Consider the following 11,119-nt stretch of genomic DNA (forward strand, 5'->3'; position numbering starts at 1 on the left):
GGAAATTTCTAGAAGGACTTTTCTTGTAGAGTCACAGAACAAAATAATTGTTTAAAAAACACACAAAATACTTATTGAAATAAAAACGTTTATAAACTATGGAGATAATTAAATCATAAACGCCTTATTTTGCCTTTAGTATTTAAGAAGTGCGAGAAATTAATAGTCTCAGTGTATTTAAAGATATAAATGAAATAATTATTCAAATCAGTTACCATTCCACATCAATTGGGAACTCTTTGCAAGTATGAGAAAAGTAGGTATTTTACAAATTATTTTGGGGATTTGTAACACACTAGAAACAAGTTTTGAAATCAGAGATGTATTTTCCATCCACAAGTCCTTCTGCATTCATACAATCATAAATCATAAAATAGTTAGTTTGGAAGTCACATTAAAGACCACTTAGTTCCAACCCCCCTGCCATAGACAGGACTTCAGCCCACCAGCTCAGGTTGCCCAGGGCCCCATCCAGGCTGGTCTTGAACACCTCCAGGGATGGGGCACCCACAGCTTCTCTTGGCAGCTTGCACCAGTGCCTCACCACCCTCCTGGTAAAAAATTTTCCCCTAAAATCTAACTTAATTTCTTCTCTTTTTCTTCAAAATCTTTTTCCCTTGTCCAGTCACTATAAGATCATGTAAAGTCAGCCACTCTCCTACTTATAAGTTCCTTTTAAGTACTGGAAGGACACAATGAGATCTCCCCAGAGCCTTCCTTTCTCTACACTGAACAAGCCCAGCTCCCTCAGCCATTATTAGTAGAAGAGAAGCTTCAACTCTATGATCACTTTTGTGGCCCACCTCTAGAGACCCTCCAGCAGCTCCACATCATTACTGTGCTGGGAGCCCCAGGCCTGGATGCATTACTCTAGATGGGGCCTCACAACGGTAGAGTAGAAGGTGGACAATCACCTTCCTCTCCTTGCTGTCCACTCCTCTTTTGATGCAGCCCAGGATACTTTTGGCTTTCCAGGCTACAAGAGCACACTACTGTCTCATGTCACACTTTTCATTGGAAATTGATGTTCATTTATACTATGCAGCATTGAAATACATGTGTGTACATGTGTGTACATGAAGTACATCAAAGTCAGTAACACTCCAAAGGAAAATGTTTAGGATAGAAACAGGGCAATTTTAACATAGAGATAATGCTAGATGGAGAGCAACTAGAGGTGTTATTCCCAATAAATTATTCCCTGGAAATAGACTGGGAATTGCAAATATTTGCTTTTAGTTTTGGGTGTCATTGAAACTTTGCAGAAGTGAGACTGACCAACCATGAAATGAAACATCATTTATACCAAAGTATCACATTATCTGTAATAGTCAGTGATATATGCACTAAAGTCCTGCATATCTAGTCTTGATCCTTGAAGATCCATTTGAATTTTAACAGAGGAGGTCTCATACTTCTGCTGCTTCAGTGCTTGCCTTTTGTTACTCTGAAAAAAAAGAATGAACAGTCTTTTAGTTTCTTCTCTCTTCTTTTCCAACTCTTGACTATTATGTCAGACTTCCTCTCTCTTCCACTTTCCGCTCTCCCAAGCCTCTTTTTTCATAGAATACCATAAGCCATTCCTTAGCTTGAATACATATTCCCTAGATCACCAGAATAGACCTAAGATCCTACAAATGGTGTTGTCAGGCTTTGTTTCCCCTCTGAATCCCTGCAGGAGAGTCCTCTTCTGTTATTCAAATAAACAAACAAAAACCACAACAGTTTAAAAGTTTTTTTTTTAAAAAGCAGCACTTGATTGGCAAGGAAGAAGAATGAAATGCATTTGAATATAAAATCAAGATGTAGAAATTATTTCATTATACTGTTCCATGTTTAGCTTTATTAGGTTTTTCTTCTTCACATCAATCATCGATACAGTTATATCCCACATTAAATTTTTACTGTAGCAGTGATTTTACTCTGCTTGTGCATATAGTAACTCCAGTATTTCCTAAGACGGGAGAAGAAGCATACTTTTAAAGACTGCATGCTGAGGACTGCTCATCAATATCTTCACAGAAACACAGTACCAGCAGTAGGGTCTACATTTTGATATTATCATTTGATAATTGTCTCTACAGTAAAAAGTTCACAATGAAGTCGTCTAACAGGATAAATCTTGGGAACTTACCTATTTAGTAAGATTTTGTGGAGAAACACTTTCAAACAGGGAGCTTGATTTTTATGTAGTTTCTCTGCCTCATTTTGGCTTTCATTTTTTCCTACATAGCTTTCATATGTTATAAATCTGAATATGATAAGTTGGTTTTAACCTTTCAGGACCTACTTTTTATCATACTTTCTTGACTCTATTGGCATCAGTAGAGCTGCTGTATACAGTTTCTACTACCACCACTATTTATTTATATATATATATATATATATTTTTTTTTTTCATAAATGACCTTATTTCTTCTTCTCCATGTTTTTCCACATACACTGTAGAAAATGTCTTGTTACGAATTCACTGAAAGCATGAATTCACTTGTGGATGCCCCACCCCTGGATGCATTCAAGGCCAGGCTGGTTGTGGCTCTGGGCAGCCTGGTCTAGTGGCTGGCAATTCTGCACATGGCAGGGGGGTTGAAACTAGAAGATCATTGTGGTTCTCTTCAATCCAGGCCATTCTATGATTCTATGATTCTGTGATTCTATGACTCTATGATTATCAGATATAAATAATTAAATCAATGGACCCGAAATTATGCACTTTAAAAAGTTCAGATGTTTTTTCTATTCAACAGTCAGAAAGCTACTGACTATGACTGAAAGTAGCTGCCTGCCACGTCATGTCTGGAAACTCATGAGGTAGTCTCTTATGTTAATGAAAGATGGCAAACAGAGATAATAGTTCAAAACAAAACCGACCAACAGCAACAGCAATAAAACATCAGAAATAAACTCCAGGAAGAAAACTTAGGTTTCTTAAGTAGAACAGTATGCAGTAAATTTTTTAAGTCAGGAGAACTCTAGCAATGTGTACACAGCTTTTGGACTGGACAGGATCCTAGTGGGCCAGAACACAATGTCCTTTGCTGGAGTTAAGGTAAAATTGGAGCAATACCAGGATAGTAAAGCTAAGTCAACATTAGCAGAGAATCCACTGTGTAGTATATATCTGGGTATTTCTTATACATTACCTTTTTGAAAATGCAGTGACACTTTTACGTGACACAGAATAATTCAACATACATTACTCTGCCATCATAGACTCCCAGGTTGTCAGGACAGAGCAGTGTTCCTTCTAAGATCATATATTATTCATTCCTCTTTTAGTTATCATAAATGTTTTCACGCATTTCTGACATCGATAGGGAAAAGTTGCAATCTCAATAGAAGTATAGAACCCTGGAATCAGACTAAAACTTATGTGGCAGTTTAGATGCACGAAGCCTCATTCTAACAGATATACATTTTGTAGATGCTGGCAACCCGTTGCCTGATTAGGTTTCTCATGGTTACAACACACTGTTGTCCTATCTAGAAAGAGTTCAGAATTAGTTTCCTCTGTTTTATGATGCATCATAGTTTCTTTTAGATTTTGTTGCTGTACTTCCAATATACTTAAAGACTGATATTTATTAATTTGAACTTATTTTCCAGGTCGCCAGTTCAGTTGTCCAGTGCTGTAGTCCCAATTTACAACCAGACCACTGTTTCATTGTTTTTCAAATACTATTACTTTTATGTTTCTATTTCCGTCTCAACCTCCTGCAATGTGAAAGGAGCTTTTCTTCTGTGGTCATGTAATTTGTATCACTCAGCACGATGCTGTCACACTGAGCAAGCCCACTTCAATGTGATAAATGAAATACGTGTTTCCAGATTCTCAAATACTTAACATGATACATAGAATTAGATCATGTCAAATCAGATTAGATCAAGCTGACTCAAACCAGAGGACCACCTTTCTCCGAAGGAGGTGTAGAGGTCTTAAGTAATTAATTTGCCCAGAAACAAATCATTACTGCATTCATTCATATGAGGAGTAACATAGAAGATCTGAAGTCCAAATCAAGGAAATAGAAGCCTTGGCTTTCACTAGCACCTCTTACTGTAATCTTCTGCATCACCACCCCATTCATACAACCGTCAAAACATATATCTATCTTGAAGTTGGGGTACAGAATTCCTCCAAGACTGTCTATGCAAAAACTGGTCACTGGACAAAGGAGGAGTGGTTTCACAGTGCCTTATCATTTGAGATGTGCATGGGTGAAGCTTGCTGCCTTCTCATCTATAAACATAGGTATTTTTCAGAAGTACCCATAAGAATTCAAAGATGACTGCATCTGGGACAGAAAGGAATCATATTTAGAGTACTGGGAAAGAAAGAAAGAAAGAAAGAAAGAAAGAAAGAAAGAAATTGCCCAGATTAGCAACACTTCTGTCTCAGTATATCAAATGTGAACTGTTGAGACAGAAAAATCTGAGAACTACTGTGGAAAATCTGAAAGATTAATGTAGATGTGGAGAAGAACTCTGAAATGCAGAAATGAAAATGATAAATAAGTCTGGACTCTTCCATGTACAAAAGAGGAAGAATATCTAATGTATAAGGTTGTGTACAGAGAGTGTCTATTTTCCTCATTTAATCCATGGCAGGCATAAGTGGAGACCAAACAGCAGAGACAGTCCTCTTCTGAATTTCTTGCAAATGGATTTTTTTTTAGAAGAATTTAATAAGCTTTGCTGCAAGTAATTTCTTTCCAAGTAACTATTAAAAAATCTCTATATGTATTATGTTAAATATATAGGCCACCTCCAGATCAGCTGAAAACACCAAATTGTGCAAAAACTGCGTGCTATAAAGAGACAGTGAGTACAAGCATACAGTTTTATTTTGGCAGCAGAAGTTCTCAAGTCAAAATTATAAGTTCTGCAAAAAAATTATTTCAGTTAAAATATTAGGTTTTAGGTATTTGCAATTGGGTCTTGTCGTCTTCCTATGCCCTTAGATCCATCTCTCTCAACAGCTACACCTGTCCTAAGAAACATCCTCCTCAGCCATTACTACTTGCCTTCATGTTTATGCCTTCAAGCCCATGGAGCAATGGCACTGAACTAAAAATTTCTCCTGGCTGGGGAGGAGAATGAAGGAGTAAAGATAAGGGGAAATTTGACCACACACTTCATGGTTTAAGCCATGAATAAGGGATAAGGGAAAGCTGCCTCCAGGCAAAACTGAAATAGGAAAACTCAAAAAAACCTAGAACACAATCAGGAGGAAGCTGGTTAGAGAGGGTGTTTTAACAGCTGGTTCTGCTGAAGCAGGTTGGTAATAGATGTAAAATGGAAAAGAGTCCATGAGCACACATGAAACTAATGAAGCTGGAGGGAAAATGCTCTTATTTCTACTGTAGGGATGAGGTAATGAAATCTCATCTTCCAAGAATCAGGGATTAGACAGATGAGATCTTTAGCAAGGAAGCTGAAATGCAGTTGAATCATGAGCAGGAGTTTTGGTGGAGGTATAGCTGAGAGAATTCTGGTAGTCTTTGGGGCATGATTGGTGATACACATACATACAGAAGTAATGTGAAGGTAATGAAATCAAAGTTATGTCAGATGTCAGCTAGGTGACATTAGGAATGGATGTGATATGTGAACCAAAGATAATGGAGTTGAGGCTGAGTCTATGCTCTCATGCAAAAGGGTATACCACAAAAGTATATGGAAATTGAATCATTACGACCTTTCAGTGCGACATTATCTCATCTATTGTATTCTCATTTCTCATTATTACCAGAAAGTAGTAATTCTATTTTTCTCTAGTCTTTTGTAAATAATTACAAAGTTCTGGACTACAAATAGGATAGATTGCCTCTTCATAAAGTTTTCTTTGCCATATTTTTCCCTCCTAGTATGTCTGCGGGCCTTATTAATAGCTTTTAGCTCATTTACATTTAAATTTAAGTCACATTAGAATTCATGTATTCTATTGATATACTAATCTGTTTCTCAGTTTGTGTCAGTTTGGGCACTTGTTACATCCATGAATATTTTGTGTTCAAATTAAAACTATTTAAACATGACAATATTTTATGACATGTTTAACAAATTAATTACAAAAGGTTAGAAATTTCATTGTGAACTGTTAAATGAATTTATCAATATCATTTTTGAAGTAGTTTTTTATAATCCACACTTCTTGTGCATATATATATAGAAAAGGTAGTTAGAAAAATAAAGACAAAATCTGAAGCCAAGCTTCATTTACTGCAACAGCATCACGTGGTCTGTATTTCTGCAGTATCAGATGGATGAAAGAAGCTCAGTCAGTTTTTGTCCATTACTGGCTGTGTGCTATTCTAGCATGAGTAGAGTCAGCTGAAGAAACAAATGTGCTTTCACATTCCCTGGATTTAGATTGCAGGGAATCCTTCTCGGTTCCTGGCTACTGCAGCAGTAGAACTTGTGGTGTTCTAGTCAGACAAGGAATGGTCTGACTTAAACTGGTCACTTCAAATCTATGGTTGCTCTATGTTTTCTTCATGTGCTGCAGAACACAGTTAAATGGCTATGTTGCAGAAGGGTAATTTGCTCATACCTCCATGAAAAGAAGTGTTAAAGAGAATATTTAAGCAAGGAAAGCATTTTCCACTTTTTTGTCTTTATTTTTCTGTTTTTCCAACTCTACAGTGGTTGACCTTCCTTTGTTTTGAACAATATCTCTACTTTTCAGACTGGATCTCTCCTTGATGTGTAGTACCTGACGTTCCTGGTGAGTTCTCTGTCCAGGATAGCCTGGAATCAATAGCTTTTCATTCCCCTTATTACATTTATTTCCATTATTCCAACAGGCAAATTGTTCAGTTTCTTTGGCCCTTGTTCCTTCTCTTCTATTCCAGCTTCAAGTCATTCAGCCCCTCATAACCAAAAGATGATCAAAGCTTAGGGCTCTGATGGACCCTAAGCATTTAAAAGACAAAAGTTACATAGCAAAGTGAAATTTTGGACTATCGAATAGGAAAAGAGGGAAATGGTGTTCAGAATAAAATAATAATTATTAACAAATATTTTTAAAAATCTTATGATTAACCTCAACCAGATCAGACTGCTCCTTACAAAGTGATTAAGTGTATTTGTGTACAAGTAGACAGATTATTTTATCAGATTCTGTGAGTGGTTTTTCATATACAGCTGCATCAGGAGAAAGTACAACAGAGCCTATAGAATCAGCCCTAGGTGGAGAGGAGGTTTACTTTCAGATTTGTTTCTGATCTTGATTTTTCTTGTTTGAAGGGTTCATTCATTCTCATTCTCTTTAAAATGCTTTGTCCAACAGTCTTGATCTGGTAAAGCATGAGGACAGGTTTGGGTGCAAGCACTTATTCCAGGAAGCCTTTCAGTAGCTGCACCAATATTGTGCAGCTGGAGAGGTTATCGTTCCTTTAACCAGTAAACTTTAAAGACTGACATTTTCACAAATATTGAACAGGAAGAGCTTGTCATTCCCTTTGTAATTTTCTTTTTATTTTTAGCCTCACTGAATCAAGTGACAGGGAGCAAACTGGAAAGGATGTTACAGTGGAGGAATATTTTAGAAACGTCAATAGACTATCAGTATAGCCTTAGAAAAAAAGCAGTGTATTACTTTTGTTCCATGTGCCTCATCTATCCCAATTATCATACAAAAACCTCAAACTTGGGGGAAAGGCTTTGTGACAAAAATCCTGAGATTTCTGCAGGTGGAAAGGGTCCTTGGGGTCAGGAAGCAACATCTGAGACTCAGCACACTCCATGAGTGCAGGAATTCAACAAGTAGAGAGTGAAAAAAATCCCATAGCTCTTCTTAACTGCTGCATGGTCATATGGAAGGGTTAATAATTAATTAATAGTTATAATAGTTATAAGCATGAACATTACTTATTACAGACAGCTACAAGTTTAACACATCGAGGTTATGAACTAGAGTGACAAGTAACCTAGCAGCCTGATGGGATTTGTAATATCTCTTTAAAGATTTATTGAAAGAGCTGCTCATAATTTATTAACTCTATATTCAGTTAAAAGTTAATTCTATCAAACTTCTGATAGAAAAACAATTTCTTTTTCTTTTTTTTCTACTTACCCTGAAGAAAAGATTCTATTTAGGCAATACCTATAAAAATTAAAGCTCATTTTCTGTTTTGCCGAAGTAAAATACAGTATGACATTGACAAAATCTTCCTACTTTGAATGAAAGGATATTGTAACACCAGCTTCTGAAATGTGAGGGATTTTATACTCCAATGAGAGTGAGCTCTTAAGGAAAGCTGGGGGGATGAGCAGTCAGAAAGGCTGGAAAGGATAAGATGGAAGTCACTTCTTATATGGCACTAAGAGGCAGCACTGTTTCATTTCTGAAGTCCAGAAGAGCGTTCCTCGATCTTTGGATTTCACTCTGGAAAAGAGATGATGTGCACAGGGGGGGCACTTTCTTCACAAGATATTGTGCAAAAATATCTGTCTGTAAAATATCTGATTGTAAGCTGTTTTTCCTTCTGTTGGCTGATTCATTTTCCACCATTTCTGTTCAGCTGTCTGATAAAACAGTTAAGGCAGTTGAATAACATCAGTGTTAAGAAATACTTAGACACTTTTGGTGAGGCAAACATCACATTAAGAACTAACTTTAGCTCAGAGAGAAGGGAGATTCTTTCTATTTTAATTTGAATCTAATATCATCAGAGCATGCTGTACTTCACAAGAGTCTCTTGGGAAAAAAAGGCATATCCTACAAGCCTGCTAGACAAGTTTTTGCTCTTCTACTTGCACAAGATCTGGAAGAAAACAAATTGTTTTATTGCTAGTCAGCTCCTGACATTTAGTGTAGCTGCATATGACATTGCAGACATTTTCATATGCAGCTTATGAAAAGTGCTAAAAAGAGGAAAAATTTTACATACTGGGACAGGAGGAAGGTCAGATCTCACCTGCTGAATTGTTGTAGCTCAACAAATGGAGAGAAAGCCAAGGGAAAATGGAACAAAAAAGATTTCCTGTGACAGAAATACTAGACTCAAATAGATTTCTCAGTCCATTGATTAGTTGTGGCACCAAAAGTGTTACATTTTGAAAGAAACATGGAGTTTTATTATTCAGGGTTTTCTTAGAGCTAGGAGGTACCTTGCCTCTCTCCTGTCCTAATTATACTATAATTCAGCTAGTGTACTTGTTTTTGATATGTTCATGAAAAGTAAATTTACTCTACAATGTTATATTATTGAATGCTATTAATATTTAATTCAAGCAGGAAAAGATTGTTCTTATACTGAAAAAAAAAAAAAAAAAAAAGACAACGGTTTGGTGGCTGTTGCAGGAAGGTCTTAGTATCCTGAAGCCTTCAGTCAAAGCATGGTGTATGTGAGGCCAGCCATGTCTGTGTATCCACCAGTTGCTGCATGGAACTACAGCACAAAGCCCCAGTGTAGACGTAAGTGCCTCTTAGTGGGAACATTAACAAGTCCCAACCATATTAAAGGTGCAGTCTCCAATGCAGTGAAGTTCTATAGCTCCATAAAATGCCTGTGGTTCCTACTGGCATTGCCACTTGCAGGACAGAAAAGAGAAAATATTATGCTGTAAGAAAGTGAGACACAATCTCCACAGAGAAAGAGCAGAGGGCTGGAACCATGTATACTGAATATATGAGGTATTTGATTATGAATGTGTGGCAGAGGAAAGAAAAGCTGGAGCAGGGTAGAAGCGGAGCAGATGGAGTCAGAATCAGAACAGTTTCCTTGCATTGGCCTGGGGCAAGTAGGGAAAGTAAGGAGAGATGGAAATAGATTCCAGGCATCTGAGCTCAGTGTTGCCTCATCCCAAGCATCTAAATGTTACTTTATAGTCAAGGAAAAGTAATTCCAGAAGAACCTATGACCTATCTTTTACATCTTAGCATCAGATGCCTATCAGAAAAATAATGATATAATGCTCGTAAGAGTCCAGCGTGACTAGCTTCTGTGTAGACAATTGCCTTTTAGACTTTCATGTCTGGGATGTATTTTGACTGCACACAGAGCCACAATCCCAGAAATTCTTTAATGAGTAATGTAAATGACAATCCCATCATCTCTCTTTGAAGAGAGGGCCTCAGTGAGTCACATCTGATTAAGTCAGTCTGAGATTAGTGCTTTCCAGTATCCTCATATACTTTCATTGTTTAATGCAGCTTTTCAACACAGTTTTACAAATCCACTAAAACGCCTTGTATCTATGAAAAGCTGGAAAAAAAGTAAAGGTTAGTCCTATGATGAACAGATTTAGATACATATTACCTGTCTTTTCCTTCAGTCTTTCACATTCTGTTTTTCAGTGTGCAGGCAGAAAGCAAATATGTGCAATGTTTTTCAGCTCTTGTAGTGGAATGAAATGGGAATAAGCATGCAGTCTTTCTGCCTTGTAAATAATCATTACTTTTCTGCATCCTTTTAATCTTATAGTTACAACACCACCAAAACACTGTTATTTGTTTTGTTCATTATTCCACTCAGCTGTGACATATAACAAGTAAGTTTCAAATGGCATGTTACCACATTCCATCTGGGCTGATTTACCTTTAATTTTGTTGCAGCCGGAACAGTTGTGTATTGTTAGTAAGAAATGGATCAAAGTGTAACTCTGGTGCTTGGGAACCATAGGAGATTTGATCTCACACCGCTGAAGCCAATATGACTGCTTCCATGTACTTAAATCAGAACAGGAGTGGGCCTCTGGTCATCTGGGGCTTCAGTAGAAAGAGGAAATAGAATAAGGTTAATTAAACACAAGATAAATCACTGAACCAAAATACAAAGAAAGGTAGACAGGAAAGAGCCTAGAGAAACACAAATTGTGAGAACAGAATGAATATAAGTAAAATGAAAGTAAAATCGTGTTGGTTTTCTACTATCTTGGATTTAAAAAAAAATACAGATGAAAAATACATACAAATTTATTACACATCTGAACAACTAACTATTTTCTTTTGAAAGTCTTTGGTGAGACGAAAGTAAAGCAGTGAATATAAAACCCTCAGGCATTCCTGTTTCTCAGCATATGATGTAAGTGGAGACATTGGAGTGCTAAAGGTTGAGGTCTGTCACATCCTTTCCTTTCCTTTCCTTTCCTTTCCTTTCCTTTCCTTTCCTTT

The 11,119-nt window shown here is 36.9% G+C and overlaps 1 long non-coding RNA gene across 1 annotated transcript in view; it reads right to left on the reverse strand.

Annotated features, from left to right (window-relative positions):
- Positions 1-486: 486 nt before the first annotated feature.
- Positions 487-11,119, reverse strand: part of LOC104910063 — a 13,006-nt gene continuing 2,373 nt past the window's right edge. Inside the window, exons 2-3 of the long non-coding RNA XR_792757.3 lie at positions 10,545-10,714; positions 487-1,447 (exon numbers count right to left, since the gene is read on the reverse strand). This is a non-coding gene — a long non-coding RNA (uncharacterized LOC104910063). The remainder of the gene's footprint in view (positions 1,448-10,544; positions 10,715-11,119) is intronic.

The sequence above is a fragment of the Meleagris gallopavo genome, chromosome 1, assembly GCF_000146605.3.
Source record: "Meleagris gallopavo isolate NT-WF06-2002-E0010 breed Aviagen turkey brand Nicholas breeding stock chromosome 1, Turkey_5.1, whole genome shotgun sequence".
In the NCBI taxonomy this organism is placed as follows: Eukaryota; Metazoa; Chordata; class Aves; order Galliformes; family Phasianidae; genus Meleagris; species Meleagris gallopavo.